The sequence below is a fragment of the Amblyomma mixtum genome, chromosome 3, assembly GCF_055824585.1.
Source record: "Amblyomma mixtum isolate Tamu chromosome 3, ASM5582458v1, whole genome shotgun sequence".
Classification (NCBI taxonomy): Eukaryota; Metazoa; Arthropoda; class Arachnida; order Ixodida; family Ixodidae; genus Amblyomma; species Amblyomma mixtum.
This window is the reverse complement of record NC_143014.1, coordinates 224,687,537-224,697,947: the sequence shown is the minus strand read 5'-3', so window position 1 is coordinate 224,697,947 and position 10,411 is coordinate 224,687,537.

Sequence of the window (10,411 nt, the reverse complement as noted above, 5' to 3'; positions counted from 1 at the left end):
CCTTTATAAATGCAAGAAAAAGAATATTATACCCATTAGGTTTGGGATACATGAGCTAAGCTAGCAATGCATGAAATGTGCACTGTGGTGAAGGCATGCAATAATGTGTGTTTGTCAGTGTTCATATAATGGGAGGCCAAAAGCAAGGTTTGCTATGAAAACAGTTTGTGGGCAGATGTAGTATGGATGTGCTATGCAGTGTAGACGCTGAATGGAGGCGCAAAAGTAGGTGGGCAATGTGTGAAACCCAAAACTTCACTCTTGAATTTACTGCAACTCCGTGTTCAGTTTTCCTTCGGCAAGCAATTGAGCTCTCTACACCGGCATGACCGTTGTCATAATGTATCATTTTTAGTCACTGGTGGTGCTTGGACTGGCTGCGGACTACCAGACGGTTTCTGCTTCAGCATCAAGCAAAGGAGGTTGCCAGCAGACCTTCGGCAGTTCACAAACAAGGTGGCACCAGGGGGTAACTTTTGGTTGGCAAAAACGCCCGCACTTGCCTTGTGCGCGTCTGGACGCGTTTATGTGCCGCCTCCCCTAGTGCTTTCAGAGGATTCAAAGCAGCTTCCGCGCATGCCGTAGCCATTAGCTGTCGCACCGTGCTGCCAGCAGCCAAATGCTTTGCTCATTATGCCAGTCACACGTGCGCTGTAGTTTCGACGCAGGGCTTTTGTGATCGCATGGAGAACTTCGCGTACCGCACCCACGGCGTTTGGGCGCGTTGTACGCGGAGCTGCGTACAGCACTTTTCTGCGTTGCTTGTTTGGTCCTCGCAAAGACCTTTGTTGCTGTGTGGGCCACGCTCGCTCTAGCTTCGGCGTTCATCGCAATGCAATGTCCTCTTCAGCGCCCTGAATGAGCTGCACCTCGGTGGACTGAGGCTTCCAAGTGTGCGCTGTTCTTTACGCGACGTACTCGTGTTATACGGCCTCTGCGTGTCAGATGTCTACGGTAGATAACAGTACCTCCGCGATCCCAAGTTCGAATGCTCGGCGTTAACCTCCAAGATCACGCCGCTAGTGAAACGCAGGGTTAAAGACTTTGTGCATGGGCTGTCTGCATTGCATCTGTATTGCAGGGGTATCGCCGACGACTTGCGCCCGATGTAAAACTAGGTTGGACAGCGTGCACAACTTCAGCAGTGTTTTGGAACAACTCCGTGTAGCTAGTTACACCACGCCGTGGCTATCAGCGTACGCTCTAAACACATCTGCGTGCCGGTTAGGTTATCTCCTAGTCCGAGGAAATTTCGTGGGCCCTGGCCTCTTCTTACATCTGGCCCCACCAGGCTGTGGACAGCCGTCGGCTCGTCGGCGACACCGTCGATCCGGAGAGCACAGTTTCCGGTGGAGCTTTCGGCAGCTCACGTGATTCTGATGCAACTTCCTGTCTTTGGCTTCGGCGGTGTATTTGAAAGCCGAAGACCACCGACAAGCATTTGGCAACCAGCATCGTCGTACTACAATTCAGTGGCACAACTTTGAAATGAACTAGCTGCCGTCAGTGGAGTTTGACAGCCGCACACGCGAACGAGAGCAGGGTGCCGACGCGTACGCAATGCCAAACGATTGTCTTATTTGCGCGCATTCATTGAATGTATAACGTTTAAGCAGTACCAAGGGGAAAAAAGCGATCGGACGTTTGCCCTTCTTGTGATGAATTGGTACCTCCGGGTCCCTAGGGGTGTGGAACAACTAATATGCTTTTATGTCGCTGCACTAACATTAGCGCTACGGATGAGCTCTAGTCACTGCGGGGAGCCTTTTGTCAAGGGTGCTGGAAAAGCCAGCTGTAATAACTAATTGGGGAGGGGACGTGTAGGAGGGTTGGCTCGCGTCGTCAAGGGAGGTTGTAAGGGTGGGGTGTGGGGATGCAGAGTTGGCAGTGTTAAATCCCCTGACAGTGTTGGCGTAGCCAGGTGCAGTAAGTATATTCATCGGGTATGAGGGTGGGTGTGCAGTGTGCGACGTACAGGGGCGCCGACGACGACGACTCAACGTTTTAGCCGGACGACCCACTACAGCTGTCGCAGTAAAAGAAAAGGGAACACTGGAAAAGACTTACGATATAAGCTTATAATCCGTACAGTACGGCTGATGTCTTGAAGAAAAAGCACATGCCAAAAAGGTGTCAATTTTCTTTATTCGTCGTGGCCAATCCTTGAAGGGGGCCTGAGATTATTTTGGTGTGCATATTTTAGTGCAACAGATCTATAGAAGTGGTCTTTGTGGGTATTCGAGTCAAATTTCAAATTGCGCGGACCCTATAATTTAAAAATAATTTTAAAAAATCCCTGCTCGCAGTAGCTCGCAATGGTCACTGGAACTCTGACTAGCTCGTAGCAGATTAGGGCCACACACCTCATCGCGCGTGTCCCCTACCCCGATGACGCCAGGAGGTAGAAGGGCCAGCCTTCAAGCTCGCCCCCTCTGCCCACTGACGTCATCGGGGTAGGGGATGCGTGGTGAGTTGTTAGTGGTGTGTCGCCCCGAGCTACTGCGAGCAGCGATTTTTCAAAATTATTTCCAAATTATAGGGTCCACGCAGAGGTTTCAAATTTGGTTTTATGGTTTGTGGTGGTTTAACGTCCAAAAGCGACTCAAGCTATGAGGGACGCATACTGGGTCTGTTCATCCATAACAGGCTCAGCCCAGAATCCACTATTGCCAAACTCAAGCGCGTAGGCGAACAGGTCGGACGCATGGTCCATCGCGTTTCAAACAGACGCGGGGGGTTGCGGGGCAGGGACGCGCTTCGGCTCGCCCATGCGTTCGTGACCAGTAGGATCCTCTACTCCGTTCCCTATCTTCGCACTGCGAAACAATACGAGACACGAATTGACGCCATCATTAGAAATGCTGCAAAGCGAGCACTGGCTCATAGACGGCATCCGGGTGCCGCCTGCTAGACCGCCTGCGCATCCAACACGAGTGCACTCCAAAGGATATGTATCGGATTCCGGGGCTATAGCGGCACAAGCTCTGGGTCCCACACCCGCGCAACATGGACACGCAGACACACGAAGGCATACAAGAGGCGCGTGCTCGGGCCCTCGGAACACCAACACGGATCCAAACAGTGTATATACTACGTTGACGTGGCAGGGCCGTCGCCCATTGGATTCTATACGGCCGCCGTAGTTCACCAGGACCAGCACGTTAAAGGCCTCTCATACTGAGCTCGAAATTCAGCGCAGGCCGAAGAGGTAGCCATTGCGCTTGCCGCCTTGGACCCTAATTCGAAGGTAATCATTACAGATTCGCGTCGAGCCTGTGAACACTATCTGGCTGGCGAAGTTTCACCTTTAGCCTACCATATTCTAAAGCTGGCAGTAAGGGAATCGGACCCTTCGCCCAAACGCATAGTTTGGACTCCGGGCCATCAGGGCCTTAGAGGTAACGAGGCTGCAGACGCGGCCGCCTGAGCGCATACCCACCGGGCTACTAGGCTCCTCCGGCTCAGAGATTAGGCAACCGCTGCTGCGGTTCAAGGAAATTCTGGAACACTATTGCGAATGGCATCGGTTTTTCCCGGTCTCTGCAAAGGGCCTGAATAAAGCCGATGAGCGAATTCTGAGGCGCCTGCAGACCAACACTTTGTTGTGTCCTGCAGTAGCGAAACATTTTGACCCCAAAATTGATGGACGCTGCCCTCACTGCGAGGTGGTGTCCGATAACTTCCACATGGTTTGGGCCTGTCAGGAGAATACTTCCCTTCCCCCAAACCCTACCCCTTCCCGAGAGGCATAGGAACTAGCCCTGGTCAACTGCTCGGGGCTGGAGTCTCAAAGGGCGCTACTCCAACGGGCGCGAGTAGCGGCCTCGTCCAGTAGGGTCCCGGTCTAAGGACTCCACCTACGTAAAGGGCCATTTTTGCCTGCAAACTCTCGCTGAATAAAAATATTTACCACCACCACCGAGCCCCATAACCACTCAGCCACCGCGGCGGCTACAAATTTGACTCGAACACCCACAAAGATCACCAGTATACATCTGTTGCAATAGAATATGCCCATCGAAATCATTTCAGTGTTCCTTTAAAGTCTCGCTCCATCGAAGGGGTGGCTCAAGTGATTTGAGCGCAGGTGGAGAGAGAATAAAGAGGGAGAGAGAGAAAGCAGCTGCGGTCTTTTTACACATAGTGTTATACAGAAAGGGAGATATCACATTTAAAGGTCGTTTTTTTTTTGCTTAATTTATGTCACAGGCCTGAAACAAACGATCCCCACGCTCTGCCATTTGGAGCTGAGCGGCCAGCTCGGGAGTGACTCGATCGTGGTTTGAGGGCATGGGTTTCCACTTTTCTACCATTTGTGCAGTGCTGCCTACTTTGTATTTTTGTACGTCTAAGGTTCTAGAAAACACGTTAATGACTCTTACTAAATATCACAGGGAAATTTTCAAAACTATAGAAAAATGTTCCGGCCACCACTGACAAGAATAAAAAAATGGTTGCTTGCTTCGGAATCAGTCCCTACATTCTAGCAAAGACCCAGAGGTCTCAAATCCCTCCTCAATATTGGCGGGGGGGGGGGCTAGACCCCCCCCCCCCCCCCCCCCCTCGTCGAGGCCAACGAAGCACAGCTGACACCGTGCGGCCTTCATTCAGACTGGCAAAAGCCTATAAAATCGCACCTGCCAACCAGTTTCTGTGCTTTTGTTTTTCGATAGAATGCGGGCTTTAGCTTGAAACACGCACAGGGATTTCACTCTCGCGCGAAGCAGCGCCAAACCAGACTAGCTGCGCCATCCGGATCGGAAATCATAAATATTGCGACGAACTGCTTCAAATTTATTGCTCTGGAATTGGGCGGCTTCGTGCGCCGTTTCAAAGTTTACAGGTCCGCCAACTTTGTTTCAAAAGCAGCACAGCAACGCGGACTCCTTGCATGTCACACGCTCGAGTCATAATATCGACCTGACGAAGTTCTGGCACCCACTTTCGCGCCGCTGCCCGATTTTGCCTCGGCTTGAAAATAATACTAGCAGCACACATCGATCAACAAGCCAATCGGCTTCCCAGTGCTTGTCTTGTGAACCTGTCGTTCAGTGACACTATGCCGACGGGCTGGTCGATCAGGCTTAAGCGATCGAAGGTTGCTTTCAACTGTGAGGCATATGTCGGCTGGTTGTAAAAACTGAATGATCAGATCTGTTGATTTCTGTGTATACGTCACGTCGCATTGGTCCGGATGCAGTCTTAGCCGAGCGGTGACTAGCGACAGCTCCTGCGAAGAGTACTTGTGGAATTATTGGGGGGGGGGGGGGGGGGGGGGGAAGAGGGGAGTCCCGCTCGCTAACAGCGGACGGTTTCGTGTTCGAGAGAACAATGGCAGGGACGGCAAAGCGTGAACACTCATATGCTATTTATTACACTTGTACATAATACACAAAGCGGGCCAGCTAGCTACAGAACATCAACGAGGCATTCCTCGGAAATAGAAGGCTAACGTATAATACCCCTGCTACACGGTCGTTTCGAATGCCTTCCAACCGAATGTCATCCGACTCGACTGCCGAACTAGCGCTGCTGCACGAAGTTTTTGAACGGCATTCGGTTGACATTCGAGTCGACGGAGCTCCGCGGAGACATTCCAGATTTCGGAATGCCTTCGAAACGCGAACACAGCCCGAACCGACCAATAGCCACCGCTTCCCGCAGTGTCGGAGCGCCCCGGTGCTTTTCCTGCAATCCTGGCTGCACTACAAGGCATCAGATTACGGCATCTGGCTCCCAGAGCCAAAGAGAGAGAATGGAGAATATTTTATACAAGAAATCGGGCCACCATTCAGGCTTCCGTATTAACTCGCTCCTTCTGGCTTGCTGTTCTCCGTGGACAGCTCGGTCTCGCTCTCCATTTGCGGACCTCGTACGTTCACCTTCCAGAGGTGTATCGATGAAGTGCTCATCAAAAGCGTAGCATGCACGGCATTTCCCTCATGCTGCTATTCCGCTTATCTGCTATTCGGGTCAGGCCTAACGCTGTTCCAAATCCGGGCGGGCATTCCACGAACCGAACTGACTGTCGTCCCTTGTCCCAAGAGCTTGCCACACGTTGGGCTGCCATTGTGGAAATATAGGGGACAAGTATTCCGCCCCCCCCCCCCCCCCCCCCGCACTTCCACTCCGCGGATGCAGCGTTCCCGCTCGCTAACCGCGGAGGGGTTCGTTTTAGAGGGAACAAAGGGAGGGACGATAAAGCGTGAACGCTCATATGCTATTTATCACATTTGCAATTAATACACAGAACGGGCCGGCTAGCTACAAAACCCATCAACGAGGCATTCGTCAGAAATAGAAGGCTACGCAAGAAGGACTTAACAGCTGGAGCAGGGGCGTGACTTAAGAGGTATCGGCGACGAACGTTTGTATGCGCCGACAATGGCGGCCGGGTTTTCCCGTGCGCGCCGCATTCTTTGGGGCAAAGCCATCCCCGAGCATTTGCTGGGGGAGGTGACGAGAGCGCGCGTTTGCTGCGCTCGCTTCGCTGCCTGGAATCATGAGTTCAGCAGCAAGGCGTGACGGATCTCCGTGCGTCTGCTGCGTAAGGTGACGAGAGCATGCGGCTGCAACCGCTCGTGGCGCTGGCCGGATCCCGAAGAGCATGGCCATGCCGAAGAGAGACTCTCACTCCGCCGCTGCTTCCGCTTCCCCCATGAGGGAGATTTCCTCCTCGCCTAGCCGGCGCTGTCCTGACGCACGATGATGAAGATGGCCGGCCGCGTCGAAACGAAGGGGGGGGGGGGGGGGGGGGGGGACATGTTTTCCTCATACTTCAAGTCCGAAATTTCTCGTGACACATCTGCAGCAGCGCGGCTGTGCGGCAGCAGAAGACCATGTGCTATCAATCAAATATGAAGGAACGTTGCAGTCGCGTTGTGAAGCCACTGCTCGGGGCATTCGAAACACCTTACTAACAGGATCCCTGCGATGCGGCTATGGTCGCAGATTCTCAACATCTTTTTTCAAAATAGCCGCTGAGTCGAGCGAAATAGGCAAAAAAATGTTATGTTTTTAATTTGGTTAAACTATAGCGCGAAAGCGCTGGCTTTTTTGCAATCGCCCAGCAAAATTTTGGAAATGACCCGGGCAAAATTTGGAGGTCACCGTTGTATTGGGCATGGTCAGTTATGGTTGGACATCGACTGTGGTCCAACTTGGCCAAGGTCAAATTTCGGGTCTTGCCGGGCCAAATTTTATAAATGGCCCGAGCTAACTTTGGAGGACACTATTGGGTTGGGCACGGTCAATTATCTCTGGACATCGATTTTGGTCCAAATCGGCCAAGGTCAAGTTTTAGGTGTGGGTGGGCCAAATTTCGGGGTTGGTCCGAGCCAAATTTGGAGGTCACCATTGTGTTGGGCGCGGTCAGTTATGGCTGGACAACGATTTTGGTCTAAGTTGGCCAAGGTCAATTTTCGTGGTGGGTAGACCAAATTTTGTGGTTGCCCGGGTCAAATTTGGAGGTCATCATTGTGTTGGGCGCGGTTAATTATGGCTGGGCATCGATTTTTGTCCGAATCGGACAAGGTCAAATTTCGGAGGTTAGTGGGCCAAATTTTGGGGGTGGCCCGCGAGGTCACCATAGTGTTAGGCGCGGTCGAATTCGGGGGCGGCCAGACCAAATTTGCTGGCATCTACGTGCTTCATGCTTTTTTTACCTAACATGACATCACTGCCGCAAAGTGTCGGCGCAAAAAAAAAAAGGTTGGATGGACAAGATTCTTGGTCGGTGTTGGTGAGCGTATGAGTGTTTTCGCACTAATAAGAAAGTGTACGAGGCGCTGCCACCGAAGTTCTGGGCTGTTTCCTCTCGTCTTCTTCGAGTATCGAGTGCTGACCAATCGTTAAAACAAAAGAAGGTTGATGGCGAAAAAAAAGCGCAAGCTAGACGGACACGCAAGAGAAGGAAGACACCACACGTGCTGACGGTTGAATGAAAAGGCAAAGAAATATATGTACAAAGAAACCACCGGAAACTGCGCACATCACGACCGCGTGGAGACAACTTGAAACGCATGTGGCAAGGTTGCGCATAAAAAGATACTAGCCAGGAGCAGATGGTAGCGGATTATCTAAGTAACGAAATTCATTATCTCGTCAGTCAGCCTTCGGAGGCCGTCAGAATGCTTCCTTTTATTACCTCTCAAGTCACCTGGTCCTTATGACGGAATAGAATATTGTGGAGAGCATCTACATTTCCGGCAATGTGCTGGAAGACGGTCAAGAGGGTCAGCTGTTGAGTGGTACTTGTTACGCGCTGCATCTAGTACATTCTCAAGAAGTTTTAGCCAGTAGAGAAGACTACAAGACGGCTTGTTAATCTTGCCAAGACGCCTCCTAGCCGTCGAATAGGCGGGTTGGTGTTCAGTAAAAAAAAAAGGCCTTTTGTAGAGGAAGGTTTTTTTTTTTTTGGGGGGGGGGGGGGGGGGAGGGGTAGATTTCTACAAGGTGTCTTGCAAGACGTCTTGTAGCTTTTAAAAAAATTGCCGCATTAGCTGAGCTGAGCTACAAGGTCTATCAAGATGTTTAGAAATGCTCTTCAAGCAGACTGCAAGATAATTTGTCACATTTTAAATTAGTATAGACACCTAAGTTTGGTGGCATGTTTTATTCTATAGAGAGAGAGAGAAAAAACTTTATTATGGCAAGTGTGTTTAGACCCCCCTTGGGTCGCTGGACCACCGCACGGTCCCACTCTACGTCGGAACGTTCACGTGGTGTTTGTTCATGACATACGGGGTCTGTTCTGAAAATAGTAGGACTGATTTTTTTTTCTAAATTTTATTCATGATAATAGTACAAACGATTGGTACTTTTCAAAAGAGCACCCTTCCGCATCTGCACACTGCTGCCAATGAGTTTTCCAGTTTTCGTACGCCTCCAGGAACGCCTGGACCGGAATGCTGTTTAGCTCCCTCGTCACGGCCTGTTGAACCGCTTTTACCAATCCGTGATGCTTCTCCTTGAGCGTCGACTTTATTCTCGGGAATAGAAAAAAGTCTGGCGGGGTCATGTCGGGGCTCTAGGGGGGGGGGGGGGGGGGGGGGGCGAGGCAGCGTTGCCACCTTGTGCTAGGCAAGATACTCCATTACGAAGAACCCTGTGTGGCTCGGCGCGTTGTCATAGTGCAGCCGCCATTTGTTGGCGATGGCTGAGTGGACACGAACAATGCGTTTTCGCAGTCTTCTGAGGACTTCCACGTAAAAAACTGCATTAACTGTTTGTCTGGGTGGTACGAACTCTTTGTGGATGACTCCATGTCGATCAAAAAAAGCAAATGAGCACGGACTTTTCCTTCGATTTGCTCTATCACGCTTTCTTGGGGCGTGGGGAAGAAGGAGTGGGCCATTCTGACCTCTGCCGCTTGCTCTCCGTGTCGTATTCAAACACCCAGTCGCGTAACAGGTCACTACGTTATCCAAAAAAATCGGGGTCCTCATTCACGTGATGAAGAAGATCCTGTCAGATCGCTTTCCGGCTGGCCTATTGCTCCTCTGACAACACTCGCGGCACAAACTTCGCGCACACTTTCCTGATGGCTAAGTTTTCTGTCACGATCTCAAAAACTTGGATTTCAGGAAAGCTAAAGTCATTAGCAATCATTCTGATACTCATCCTGCGATCACTGTTAAGTAAATTTTTCACCACGACACATTTTCGTTGGTCTTGATGGTCGATGAGCGTCCGGAGCGGTCGTCGTCTTCCACTCTTTCCCTACCTTCTTAGAACAACTTGAGCCACTCAAAAACACCTGATCTACCCATGGCAGCAGCCCCGTATTCCTCCTTAATCATGTCATGACTCTCTTTGCCTGTTTTACCATGCTTTACACAAAATTTGATCGCGTATCGCTGATCCAGTAAACACTCCATGAATCTGCGTGACGAGGCGTTTCGACAGGGGTGCAGAGTACAAGAAACCTGCTCTCTTCAACGGCCGAGAGCAGACTGCCGATTTTCCCCAGCGTTCCCAATATCCCCTTTCACCGATCCTGCGCACGCAGACAACCTTTCGTCCGCCCGTTCGCCCAGGAAAAAACCAGTCCTACTACTTTCAGAACAGACCCTGTAGAATGATGCAGAAGACACTACTATGCATGAATCATCATGTGGTGTTGGCCTGCGACCGCTAAATAATTTATAATCATTTTTTTCTGTACTGCTGTTTCAACAGCTGAACGAAGGCTGTGACGTCAGAGTGGTTATGCGTCACATGAGGCATGGAAAAACGTCGATATAATCGCTGCTTTATTATTTTAATTCACTACAATGTAGAAACCAGCCTTCCTCAAGAGCCGCAATAGCAATGACCGTAGAAGCAGCGATCATATTGCAGTTTTTTCATGCCTCACGTGACCTTTAACCAAACTTTGACGTCACAGTCATTGGTCGACTGTTGAAACCGA